The sequence below is a fragment of the Taudactylus pleione genome, unplaced genomic scaffold, assembly GCF_031769625.1.
Source record: "Taudactylus pleione unplaced genomic scaffold, aTauple2 ptg000095l, whole genome shotgun sequence".
NCBI lineage: Eukaryota > Metazoa > Chordata > Amphibia > Anura > Myobatrachidae > Taudactylus > Taudactylus pleione.
Window position 1 is genome coordinate 27,127,214 of NW_028284497.1, and position 12,658 is coordinate 27,139,871.

The following is a 12,658-nucleotide window of genomic DNA, read 5'->3' on the forward strand; positions in this document are numbered from 1 at the left end:
TTTATGACACTACAGAATGCAGATCTGTGCCCAGAGAAGCTTTCATATGATGTCATACATGTACATAATACAGGTTTATCTTTGTGGATAACACCTACTAAACTAAGTAAAAAGGCTAAAAATATTGAAGAGTCCATCACCTTCATTCCTACTGCACTGACATATGTCTAAACATTACACACAAGTGCCCTGCTTGCTTTAGAAAGATAATCACCTTACTTGTATTATATAGATCCAATGAGAGGTTTAGATGTAAGCTACTGAACATAGAACCTGATTCAGACCCACTCGCTAGGATACGTTAGTTCGTAGCTGGCCGATTGTCGCATTCTGCGCATGCATCGCAGTGCGCGAACCAGTGCAAGAGATCAGGAACCGTTTGCTCATTGCACATAGACAGCCCAACAGAGTGAGTGACAGGAGAAGCCATTTGTGGATGGTGACAGGGTCTGGCCATTAATAATGGGGAAGTGGAGATGCGAACGCAGGTGTGCCTGAGCGCCTCAACGCCGTTTCAGAGGCGTGCACAATTAAGAGGAAGCGTCACTGTACACGTCACCTGGCTGATTTTTACACTCAAGTGATCGCAGTGCTTGCGGCAAGGTATAGTCAACCTCAAGCGCTGCGTTCGCTTCCGATGGTAACCGATGTACCGATGGCTGCATACACTTCCTGGAGATGATGTGCACAAGTGGGCGTCTTAACACAGGCTGGTGGTCATCTACATACACAAAGTGATCGCACGCCAAGACATAGGGGCGAACTTATGCCTTGCCATGCGATCGTCTGCCTTGCTGGGTGTGTGCCCGATTTGCATACGCTGGGTGCGAGCGTACGCATCTAGCGAGCAGGTCTGAATGAGCTCAATAGTGTTGGTCATTGGCATTATAGAAGTTAATTTTAAATTATGTACTTGGGATAATGATATACATGTCATATGTTTTTATTGGGTGTCTGTTTAATATAATATTATATAAAGAGGTTGTAGATCCATGTTAATTGCAATTAGTATATCATTGGAATAAATTACGATAATTACTCTAGTATACAAACATTTTGGTGGAAACATGGCATATTTAATAGTTGTGACCTTCATGGAACATATGACAGCAATGTGGAATGTACCCTCTCCATTACAGTACGTGTTGTCAGATACATCTCTTTAATGTAAGATGGAAAGGTATGTTTAATTCATTTGAAGTGTTGGAAAGAACATAAGTGGTTTAATGTATTTAATTCAAAATAACTTTAGTGTTTAAAAGGATTAACACTGATATGTAACAGACTAAACCACACAAGGTACTCTGTATATACTCTGTAAATAGAGAAAGTTTTACAGAATTGAATTGTGAAGATTAAACCACACGAGGACACATTAGAAATATAGGGCGTTGTATTGACTCTCCAGGCTATAGATCATATTTATTATTCTATACACAGTGATAAAGTAAACTTTGTGAGCTGGCAGCTTATAACATTGCAGGGTGGTCTATGGCTTTTGGAGCCGTCTATTGAAAAAAAAAAAAAAATGGCAAAAGGATATATTTGGGTAGTCATGACCAGACATATCATATTGGAGGTAGGAAATACTGCTACTCCCATCTGGTTTTTAATTATTTGCAGCAGCATACATTTTAAAAGCATGAACTCATACAACTAAAACATATATATTTTACTTTGTACTGCATTGGTTTCTTGTGTGTTGCATGTGGTTGTTCTATTGAGGACAATATGATAACATGGTTTAAAGTTTACACACACACAATAAATAAGTAAACAGGGGCCACATTTTGTGCAGTAGTAAAAATACAAACAATACCACATAAAAATTAACTTTCAAGGTTACATTATGAGCCATTCCCCATATGCTATCCTTTCACTCAAGACAGTTTTAAAATAAAGTTGATTTTTTAAACAATTAAAACAAAACAAAACAAAAAAAAACAGCAAACTCCTCAAATCTGTAATGGGATGGCACATGCAGACTAATACAAAAAAAAAGAAGAGCATGAGAGCTGCGGGGCCAGACTCTAGTCGAAACGCATTAATTGATATCTTTGTACTGTTCTGGGGAATTGCTTCATCTACAGACTTTGTTTCACTAAAATTATCAGCTAAAGATTAAGCAGGGGCAAACGCAGGATTTTGACAGGTCTATCAGGAAGAGGCGGGGACAAAATTATGTGATGTTGGCCCCGCCACTTTCCCATTGACAGCGAATTGCGGTATTTGGTCTCAAGGGGAGAAGTCTTATGACATGGGGTTCAGTCATGCCCATTCTACAGCCTGCAGATACTGCAAGCCTGCATGGTGAGTGTGGAAGGACTAATAAATAATATGGCGGCTGTTTAAAATAAAAAATAAATAAATAAAATAAATAAAAAATAAGTAAGTCCTCTGTCGCGCGGAAGCACACTTGGGCAACATCGACCCGCTTGCGAGCGCTCAGTGCTCACGAGCGGGTCTGAATCAGGCCCACAATTCGTAAGTGCTCAGCCTCCAGGATACTTTCTGTGGCCAAGAAATGACAAAGCCTGCAGAGTGTATACTTTAGACTTATTCAAAGCTCAAAAGAAGAGACAATGGCCCTGATTCAGAGCCGGACGCTCTGACAGAGCGCTCGCTCTGAATCAGGGCCATCCCTCTGAATTTAAGAACGGCCTCCTGGCCGCTCGCATAGCTGTGGGTAACCACCCACAGCTATAGCGAGCGGCCAAAATGATGGTCGCGATGGTCAAGACGCACCATCGACAGCACGCCCCCTTTGGTGCGAGACCCATAACGACGGCTTGGCCGTCGTTATTCGGGTCTCGCGCATGCGCACGACGGAGCCGCCTCCGTCGTGCGCATACGCACTTGGCCAACATCGACCCACTTGCGAGCACTCACGAGTGGGTCTGAATTAGGCCCAATGTACCATGTATGCGTTTGTCCAAAACTGCAGGTCAGTGCATGAGTAGAATCTGTTTGTTTTTCCACCTTCTGCTGGGGCGGTAAAAGGTCTTTGAAAGTGCAAATTCTGTAGTGTGATGAGTTTAATAGATCTGCAAACGGATATGTCTGTCTTTGTTATCATCTTAGACATTTCTATGCAAAGAACAGGCTTGGATCTAGACCTGGAATATATTTTTAAAATAAACAAGTAACTTCTACCCAGTTTCAGCACATTTCGGAAGTAAACAGCTTCATAAAACGAACTGCAAGGTAAGTTTTAAGAAATGTGCAATGGGGTCTTCTCACACTGCAGCAGCAGGTTCTCCAGGTGATCACTGCATCTGAAAAGCATGTAACTGTCAAAATTGGCTTGGTTCAAGTGGATCTATGGATAATTCGCCACAACCTGCAAATAATGTGAGAGTGGGGAAGGCAGAGTACAGAATCTCGGATTTGGAAGATCTCAATGCCTATAAACGGTCTGATCTTGAAAGAGATGCTATAATCTTCATTTTGTGGGTGTTCCTGAGCATGCTGAGGGATCTCATCCTGAGACTTTTCTTGAAGAATGGATGATGAATACTTTTGGGAAGGGCGTTTTCTCTTCTCAGTTTTGTGGCAGAGCATGCTCATTGCATACTGATGCAACCAACTCCGCCAGGGACCCCAGCCCGCACTTTCATAGCCAAATTTCTTCATATCTAATACATTTAATAGAGGGATACTATTATCCTTCTAGTCCGACTCCAAGGCCCTTTAAAGTTTGAGAATTACGTAGTGTCATGTGTTTCCGAAGTTGGCTTGGATGTCCAGAAGAGTTTTGCTCAATGCCAGCAAGTTAAAAGACAGCTCAGAGATCTACAATTATCTTACTTTATGCTGTTTCCAGCCCGGCTGTAGGTCGTTGCAGATGGGAGAACTCATTTCTTTAACACTCCATTGGAGGCTTCTGCATGGTTGGAGAGATGCCCGGGGGACTTGATATCTTTAGCTATTTTACCTGTTATATTCTTTGTTTTCTCCCTCCATAAGTCCATGGTCTATACTCATTAAACATATAGTTCATGGTGTGGACACTGGGCCTAATTGAGACTCGCGAGCGAGCGCTGAGCGCTTGCAAGCGGGTCGATGGTGCCCTAGTGCGCATGTGCGAGACCCGAATAATGACGGGATAGCCGTCGTTATGGGTCTTGCACCAAAGGGGGCGTGCTGTCGATGGTGAGTGACAGCACGCCCCCTTTGGTGGGCGTGCCGGGGGCGTGGCTGCCAGATGGAGGCGTTCCCATGGGAATGCCTACCGTCTGGGTCCGGCCCCACTGACATCACTAGTGATGTCAGTGGGAGTGATTTTGGCTCTGATAGAGCCAAAATCACTCCAGGGCTTGCGGTCACCGAGACCCTACCGCAGGGTCTCGTTGCAAGCCCGATGGACGAGATGGTCTTGACCATCGCGACCATCATCATGGACGCTCACATAAGCTGCGGGTGGTAACCCACAGCTATGCGAGCGTCCAAAAGGCTGGACGGAAAAAAAAAAACACGCCCTGATTCAGAGCGGGCATTCGTTCAGAACGTCCGGCTCAGAATCAGGCTCACTGTGTGCTTAATCTGTCTCCACTGGGTCTATGTGGCTGTTGGTAGCGTTATTTAGGATAGACTCTGCTGTGTACGGCCTTTTCAATATAGCCTCCTTCCATGCAGGATAAGTTCTGCTTTAGATTCGCAGTTAGTGTATCTTTTCTATTGTTACTAGTTTAGGTATACTAAGTTGGGTTAGATTTGCAGGGTGAGTGGGGTTTATTTTTATTTTGTATTAATTGTCTATATTATTTTTGTCTTATATCTGTTAGGCAATTTCGCAGTAAGCTCCTCTTGTTGCAGTCCAGTATGTTCGTTCACCAGTCATTATGTTGCTTTTTCTTGTCATGCTTGTATAACTGCCCCACCACCATTTTTTACTGTGTAGTGCGAATGAAGGCTCCACGGGGTTCCTATGGGGGCATATGCCTCTTATGTTTTATCATGCTTTTGTACCTTCTGCTGCCCCTTTCTTTCCTGTTTCGTTATGGCGATTAATAATTTGGTGGTGGGAGGACTTTGTTTGCTCACTTCCGGGGCATGGGTGATAAGGTTAAATGTGCCCTAGTTTTGTCACAGGTCCACAAATATGCTTCAGATATAGGCCCTGATTCAGAGCCGCTCGCTGCTGGCGGCTGCTTGCAGGGCTTTTGGGCGTGTTTTTTGTTTGGTGTCAGGCCGCTCGCAAATCTGTGGGTGACCACCCACAGCTTGTGCGAGTGAGCTGGAGACCATCGCGACCATCGGCCTTGCGACAGAACCCAACGGTAGGGTCTAGGCTTTCGCAAGGCCGAGTAGACTTCCTACTCTAATACAGCAGGAAGTCCACTACTGACATCAATAGTGATGTCAGTCAGCCATCCTACAAATGCCAGGCATTCCTAAGGGAACGCCTGCATTTGTCCGGCCACCCCCCTACCCACCACAAAACGGGGCGAGCTGTCAATCAACATCAACAGCCGCCCCGTCTTGTTGAGAGCCCCGTAGCGACTGAACTTCAGTCGCTCACCAGGGCTCGCGCACACCGGACACGGCGCATGCACAGTGGCCAATCATCGGGCCGCTTGCGAGCGGCTCTGAATCGGGCCCATAGTTTGAATCGTGGAAACTCATCTTTATGGGAATAAAGTGCTGGTCCTTAGAAAATGTTGGGTGGGTTGGGCCTACCATTTCACACCTCTCCTTCCCATGGTGTTTATCTAGGTGTCACCTTATCTAGGTGTGCAGTTCTTAGGAACCAGATCAATTCTCATCTTATTACAAATCTAGCTTACTACAGATGTGTCCTCATACATCTAGCCCCAGTACGCTACGCAGCGCAATTTACCTGGCGTGAGTGAGCCACCAGCTCACTCTGCTAGCGTCTGGCATCTTTTTTTTATGAAAATGTATCTAAGTCGCAATGCGATGTGACTAGGACGCATCAGCAGACTGTGCTGATTAATTTGATATGCAACACAGTGCTGAGTTGAACTTTTGTATGCTTCCCCAGCAGCTTGTTCTACATTTAATGGCTTGACGTCAAAGTTGTGTACGCTGGGTAGGGGTACGTTTCAGGGTTGCCCTTGTCCCCTGCAGTGTTTGTGCTTGCTAAAGAACCCCTTGATTGCATGCATGGACTCTCAATCAAAGATTTATTCCAATTGGATTAAATCTCATCGCTCCGTCAGTGGCGGTTGCTCCGGCTCACTCTCTGCAATGGCCGGATTGCTTTAAATACTTGAGTGTTTGGGTCTCTCACATACCTAAAGATTATGGCCCTCATTCAGAGGCGGTCGGAGGATGCAAGCGGTCGCTCAGAAACTGGGCGGCCGCTTGCATCCTGACCGGCCGCCTCTGTTTCGGTCGTTAGGCTGTGGGTTAACACCCACAGCTCTAACGACCGCTAGGGTGATGGTCGCGATGGTCATTGACCATCGCGACCATCGGGGCTTACGACGAGACTCTAGGGTAGGGTCTCACTTGTCGTAAGCCCCGGAGAGCTCCTGGCTCTGTCAGAGCCGGAAGCTCTCCACTGACATCACTAGTGATGTCAGTGGGGCCTCCCCCAAACGGCAGGCGTTCCCATGGGAACGCCTCCGTTTGGGCTGCCACCCCCCCCGGCCCGCCTTCCAAACGGGGCGAGCTGTCAATCAACATCGACAGCTCGCCCCCTTTGGAAAGAGACCCGCTACGACCGGCGCTGTCGGCTCCCTCGTGCGCATGCGCACTAGACAAACATCGAGGCGGCCGTGCGGTCGTAGACCATACGGCCGCCTCTGAATAAAGCCCTATGTGCGGTTTAATGTTGACCCTTGTTACTGAGGATTTTAATCGAAATGGCACTTTTTGAAGAAAATACCTCTTACATTGACTGGCAGGATAAATTTGTTTAAAATGGTCATGCATCCCAAAAATAAATATGCAATATGTGTTATAGCAATCTCCCCCCCACCCCCCATTTATATCCCAAATAGTGTTTCAGTTGATCTATTTCTGTCTGTTATTACCCTGTTTTGTTCTATAAATGTTTCCAACTGTAAAGCGCAACGGAATATACTGCGCTATATAAGCAACTGTTAATAAATAATAATTAAAAAAAATTAATAACCTCGTCACCTCATTTGTGTGGGGTGATAAGAAGGTCAGGATTAAACTTCCAATTACTGTATATGTAATCCTAAGGGAGAATGTGGCTTGGCCCTGTTTAATTTATGTTTGTATTATCTGGCAGCACAACTATCCCATCTAATTGCTTGGATTGTTTGTCCGTAGGATGGAGGGGCTTTCTGGGAGCAAACTGGTTCCTCAACTAACAAAGAAACTCAGGCCACTTGCCCTCTGACTTGGCGCCAGAGAAATCAATTAATCTGTAGGTGCCATATCTCTATATTCCTCACACTGGCTGAAACCTAAATGGGAGGAAAAGTTTGGGGCCCCCACAGAGGAACAGTGGGTGTCATTCAGACCCGCTCGCGAGCAGCAGGACGCTCGCAAGCGGGTCGATGTTCCCCACTGCGCATGCGCACGACGGAGGAAGCTCCGTCGTGCGCATGCGCGAGACCCGGCGAGCGACGAGCTCACCATCGCTCCGGGTCTCGCACCAAAGGGGGTGTGCTGTCGATGTTGATTGACAGCACGCCCCCTTTGGTGGGCGTGCCTGCCAGACGGATGCATTTCCATGGGAACGCCTACCGTCTCAAGCCTGCCCCACTGACATCACTAGTGATGTCAGTGGGAGTGATTTTGGCACTGATAGAGCCAAAATCAGTCCAGGGCTTGCGGCAGCGAGACCCTACCGCAGGGTCTCCGTCGCAAGCCCGATGGTCGCGATGGTCAAGACCATCACGACCATCATCATTGACGCTCGCTATAGCTGTGGGTGGTAATCCACAGCTATGCGAGCGTCCATGAGGATGCTCCAAAAAAAGGTAGGAGGGCCCTGATTCAGAGCGAGCGCTCTGGTCAGAGCATTCAGCTCTGAATCAGGCCCCGTGGTCACAGATGCTTGGTTATATTCGAAATGCTGCGTCGTGCATTAGATACCAACAAATACATTTTTCTGTTCTTAATAGACTATACTACACTCTTCTTAGCTTCGTTGTCAAAGATGTGGGTTCTCTGACGCGGCTTACTGGCATTTATCGTGGGAAAGTAGGACAGTTCTGGACCAAGGTTGCATATGCCCTACCTCCACTTGGCCCTCTCATGGGTTTGTTTGATATTAAATTGGCAGAATCCTATAATGTTATGACATAAATATGTCTTCAAGCTGCTGACACTAGCTAAGTTTATTGTAGCTAGTTGTAGCTAGTCATTGTAGCTAGAAATTTACTTGGCACTACCCCCCTTGCTTTTTAAATGGTTTGCATTAATAAATGACACAAAGAATCATAAGAGACAACTTTACACTGCTACGAAGGCTCTAGACCAGTGATTTTCAACCTTTTTCAACTCGAGGCACACTACGTAAAATTTTTAAATTGCCAAGGCACACTATCCGGCGATGCATCGTGCGCGACCTATAAAAACACATACATATTAGCTCCCACATAAAAAACACATTCATTGGCCTCCACAGGAATAAAACACACCACATTGGCCCCCATAGAAAAAAAAAAATACCATTGGTCCCCATAGAAAAAAAAATAACATTGGCCCCCATAGAAAAAAAAATAACATTGGCCCCCATAGTGAAAAAAAATAACATTGGCCCCCATAGTGAAAAAATAACATTGGCCCCCATAGTGAAAAAATAACATTGGCCCCCACAGAAACAAAAAAAAACAACAACACATTGCTGGACAACAGAAAAAAAATATAAACCACATTGCTTCCCCCAAATCATACTGCCTACCTGTCAGTCATTGGCTGTTCCCACAGTGCAGAGATGTCCGCAGTGGCTGACTGGCCGTGGGCTTGCTTGGTGACTGGCCACAGACGGGAGGGAAGGGGTGGCTGGCTGCGGGCGGGTGAGATAGAAGGGCTGGCTGGGTGACTGGCTGCCAGCAGGAGGGATGCACTGGCTGGCCGCCAGCTAGTGGGAGAGAAGGGCTGGCGCTGCGGGCGGGAGCCTGCAAGGGCTGGTTGAGTCTCTGTTGGGGTGGGCGAGCAGGCCAGGCAACACGGCGTGCATGACCTGTGATGTCATGCCGCCGCATTTAGGCAGGTCACAGTCCGGGCGTGTCTGAGCCTCCCAGGGGAGCTCAGCAGCAGCGCTGCCTGGTCCGCACTTCTTTAAGGTGACCTGCGGCACACTTCACAACCGCCGGCGGCACACTACTGTGCTGCGGCATAGCGGTTGAAAACCTCTGCTCTAGACAAATACCATAAATTATGGTCTCTGTGGTACTTATCCCGGTGTGGTCACAAGCGTGGAGATGGGGAGTCTGGTCATGTGTGATAACCTCCAGGGACTGCCCACGCACTATTTTCACGTGTTTCTGTTGATAAGCATGGTATTCTGCTCTGCACATAATCTGCATTATACTCAGGTTGCCAAAGTTATATCAAAGTCTTGTGCTAGTATTATTACGTTTTGTCGTGGTATTACTCACTTCTGACCTGTGTTTGATCTGTAATTGGCCTATTGGTGTGTTTTTCTTTCTTTTCTCCATGTTAAAATTCAATAAATACACTTCAGTTAAAAAAAATATTTAAGACAAAGGCTCAAAGCTCTGAATCACATTTTAGGCCTGATTCTGAGTTGGACGCAAAGTGTCGCATATGCTGATGACAGTTTCCCTGAATGTCCAAAGGCATTAGTGTTCTGGAAATTGAGGAGATGATATTGTAAAGCCCAGACTCCAGGCTTTCTATGTGTGACAGGTACTCTGCTGTCGCATCATGATGGAAAAATACACTCACATACTTATGATAGGTAATAAATAATACCCCTTTCACACTGCAAACCTGGGTCGCACTGGGGGATTTTGTACACGGGTCCATCCCTGGTGCAACCCATTTCAGATTGGCGCAACGACCTGGCTTATTGGCGGGTAGATGACGTCGCCGCCATTACGTGCTGAGCCAGTGCTTAGAAATGAGATTATGCTGTGAACGGGTCCTGGGTTGCTTCGATCCAGGTTAACCGTACACACTGCAAAGTGAGCCGGTTGAACCAGTGTTCAACCTTGCTTGCTACCCGGGTTGAAATGGCGAGTCGCTCGACCAGGGTTATTTCAAATGGGTCCTTTCACTCTGCACAGTAACCCATGTTGCTGCACGTTGATGTGAAATAACCCAGGTTATTGCTGGCATTGTGATTTTAGTAAGGGTGGGAATAAATAATTTCAGTTTGCAAATGGGAAAGTGAAGGAACATTTATTTTTTATTAGTTGAAGGTAAATTAATATTTCAGTGAATCAAGATAAAATAACTGGGATCTGCCCAGATGAAGATAAATTATCTGAAATTAAGGTCGGGTACACGTCAAAACTATGTGGTTCCCAGCCAACGGGACGACAAATGTAACAATACGTCAGTCGCAGTGACTTGCGGTGAGATCAATGGCTGGGGATGCACACATGGAGATGGGTCTGAGTGCTGGGAGCCTGTCTCACCCCCTACTCACTGTAACTTTCCCCTCACTTACTAAACTTCAGTGTCCATGGATTATTCTATCTACATCACTGTCTTCTCTTGCTGCTGAGTTCTGATTTCTAAACACTGCAGTGCACTTCCTAGTCACATGAAACATCCAAGGTGTCCATCAGTGCTCAAGGCACGCCCCCATACTCAGAGGCATGCCTCTATTAGCTCTCATTCTGTGCAGCTTACTGCACATGATGTGGCCCTGTCCCCAGCTCTGCAAGCAGTGCCTGACAATGCAGAAGCGAAGCTGAGCTGTTGCTGCCTCATCTCTCGTCTTCCTGCAGTACCAGGGAGCTCCACAAAGCTGGTGAGTGTTAACTATAAAAATTATTACAATAAACAAAGATGATGTTTATAAGTAATAAATATCTTATTTGTATTATACAAAAAATGTTATATCAAATCTCAGGAGTATGACAGGAGAGGCTATGCCTCCCCTGACTGCACGTCCCTGGTCGTGCAAAATACTGAACGACAGTGAGATATATATTGTTCACGTATGCATTTAGAATGCATTCCGTAGGGTCATCACATCTGATGTGCAGACGATGTGCCTGATATATCGTACCTATCCGCGTCAAAAAGATATATCAAATGATATATCGTCTAATATGTACCCAGCCTTAGTTGGGCTACATTATCAAGGTTGCGGAAAGCAGTAACTCATGACTAGTACATGTTAGAACATTGTGCATAATCTTGCAAAGCTACAGTTAAACAAAGCAGCATATGCAATGCATATTTACTTTGTACTAATATCCTTAACAATACTTCTAGCTATACCAGATCCAAAAATTGGCTGTTTTCATCTACACACAAATTTATACTCATTAACCAAATTTAATGGTGACACATATAAAACTGACAATCCTTACTTAGGGATTACACTGTCAAGGTGAACCAACAACAAATTCAATTATTTTTTTTAAAAATAGTTTTCTCCCGTTAAGTAGCGTAAAGCCTTATAGCTCACTAAAACCTTAAAGGGTTAGGACAGTACGTGTTCTAGTTCTCATTCAGAAAGGAACAGAATGGAAAACCATGACATTTTACAAATCTTTCATTCACACGCCACAAAGCAAGCACAAAGACACGAGGCCCCCCAACCCCTCACAAGGGCAAAGTGCTTGTACTCGACTCCCTTAAGCCTCCATGCTTTTAGAAAGGAAGGGTGGCGAGGCATTCATCTCCATTTCATGCACCTCATATATGCTACCACAACTTTTAGCACAAAATGATGGGACAGCACATAACTATGTTTTTATACTAAGATTTCCTTGAACAAAGTAAGGCTCTACCAGACAAATTCAATCCTGTCCCTGACCTCCTAAATCCATTACTGAATAATGCCGGTAATCTCAAAAGTATACTTTGTGTAGGCTGAAAATCACACAGGACAAAGCCTGGAATCTGTGTAATCTACAAACCGAACATTCACTAAAATATCTTTAACATTTATACGTTTTCAGCTTCTGCTAGAGTATCAAAATACTGGTTCTGTTGCTAAAAGACAAATGAAATGTGTTGACATTTTTGGATTACAATAATACACTTGCTTGAATGCCTGTAAAGTAACAAAGTGTCTGTCTTCCAAAATGAGACGAAAAAAACTTCATCATCAAAACCAGTGATTTCATGAGCTCGGGGTGTAGACATGTCATTTTACTATTAGTTGATACAGTACAAGTGCAAACATTATTGTACATTTTAAGTCGGACTGTCACACAGACAACTTACCAATTAAAGAGATACTACAACAGACAACAAATAAATACAAGTTAAATTTACAGTGTTACAGTCGGAAAATCTTCTAAACTGGCATTTGTCTGCGGGACAGCACCAAGGGAGGGCATAGGTACAGCTGCCACACACCCTACCACAAGGAGGGGCCTATTAAAAGCCAGTGGCTGAACAATCAGCCCGCCGGCCTAAACTTTAATTTTATTTCTGCTTCCTAACCTACGTGGCAGTGCACTGGAAAGCTGGGTACACACCAGACGATATGTCTGATCCCGCGGATCGGGCCGTTATATCGGGCACTATGCGCGCTTCCGTGGGTCGTTCATTGGGACTG

At 45.3% G+C, this 12,658-nt stretch overlaps 1 protein-coding gene across 1 annotated transcript in view; it reads right to left on the reverse strand.

Annotated features, from left to right (window-relative positions):
• The window catches only part of ERCC6L2 (ERCC excision repair 6 like 2), a 148,158-nt gene that overhangs the window by 107,837 nt on the left and 27,663 nt on the right, over nucleotides 1-12,658 (reverse strand). The gene's annotated exons all lie outside the window — the stretch shown is intronic.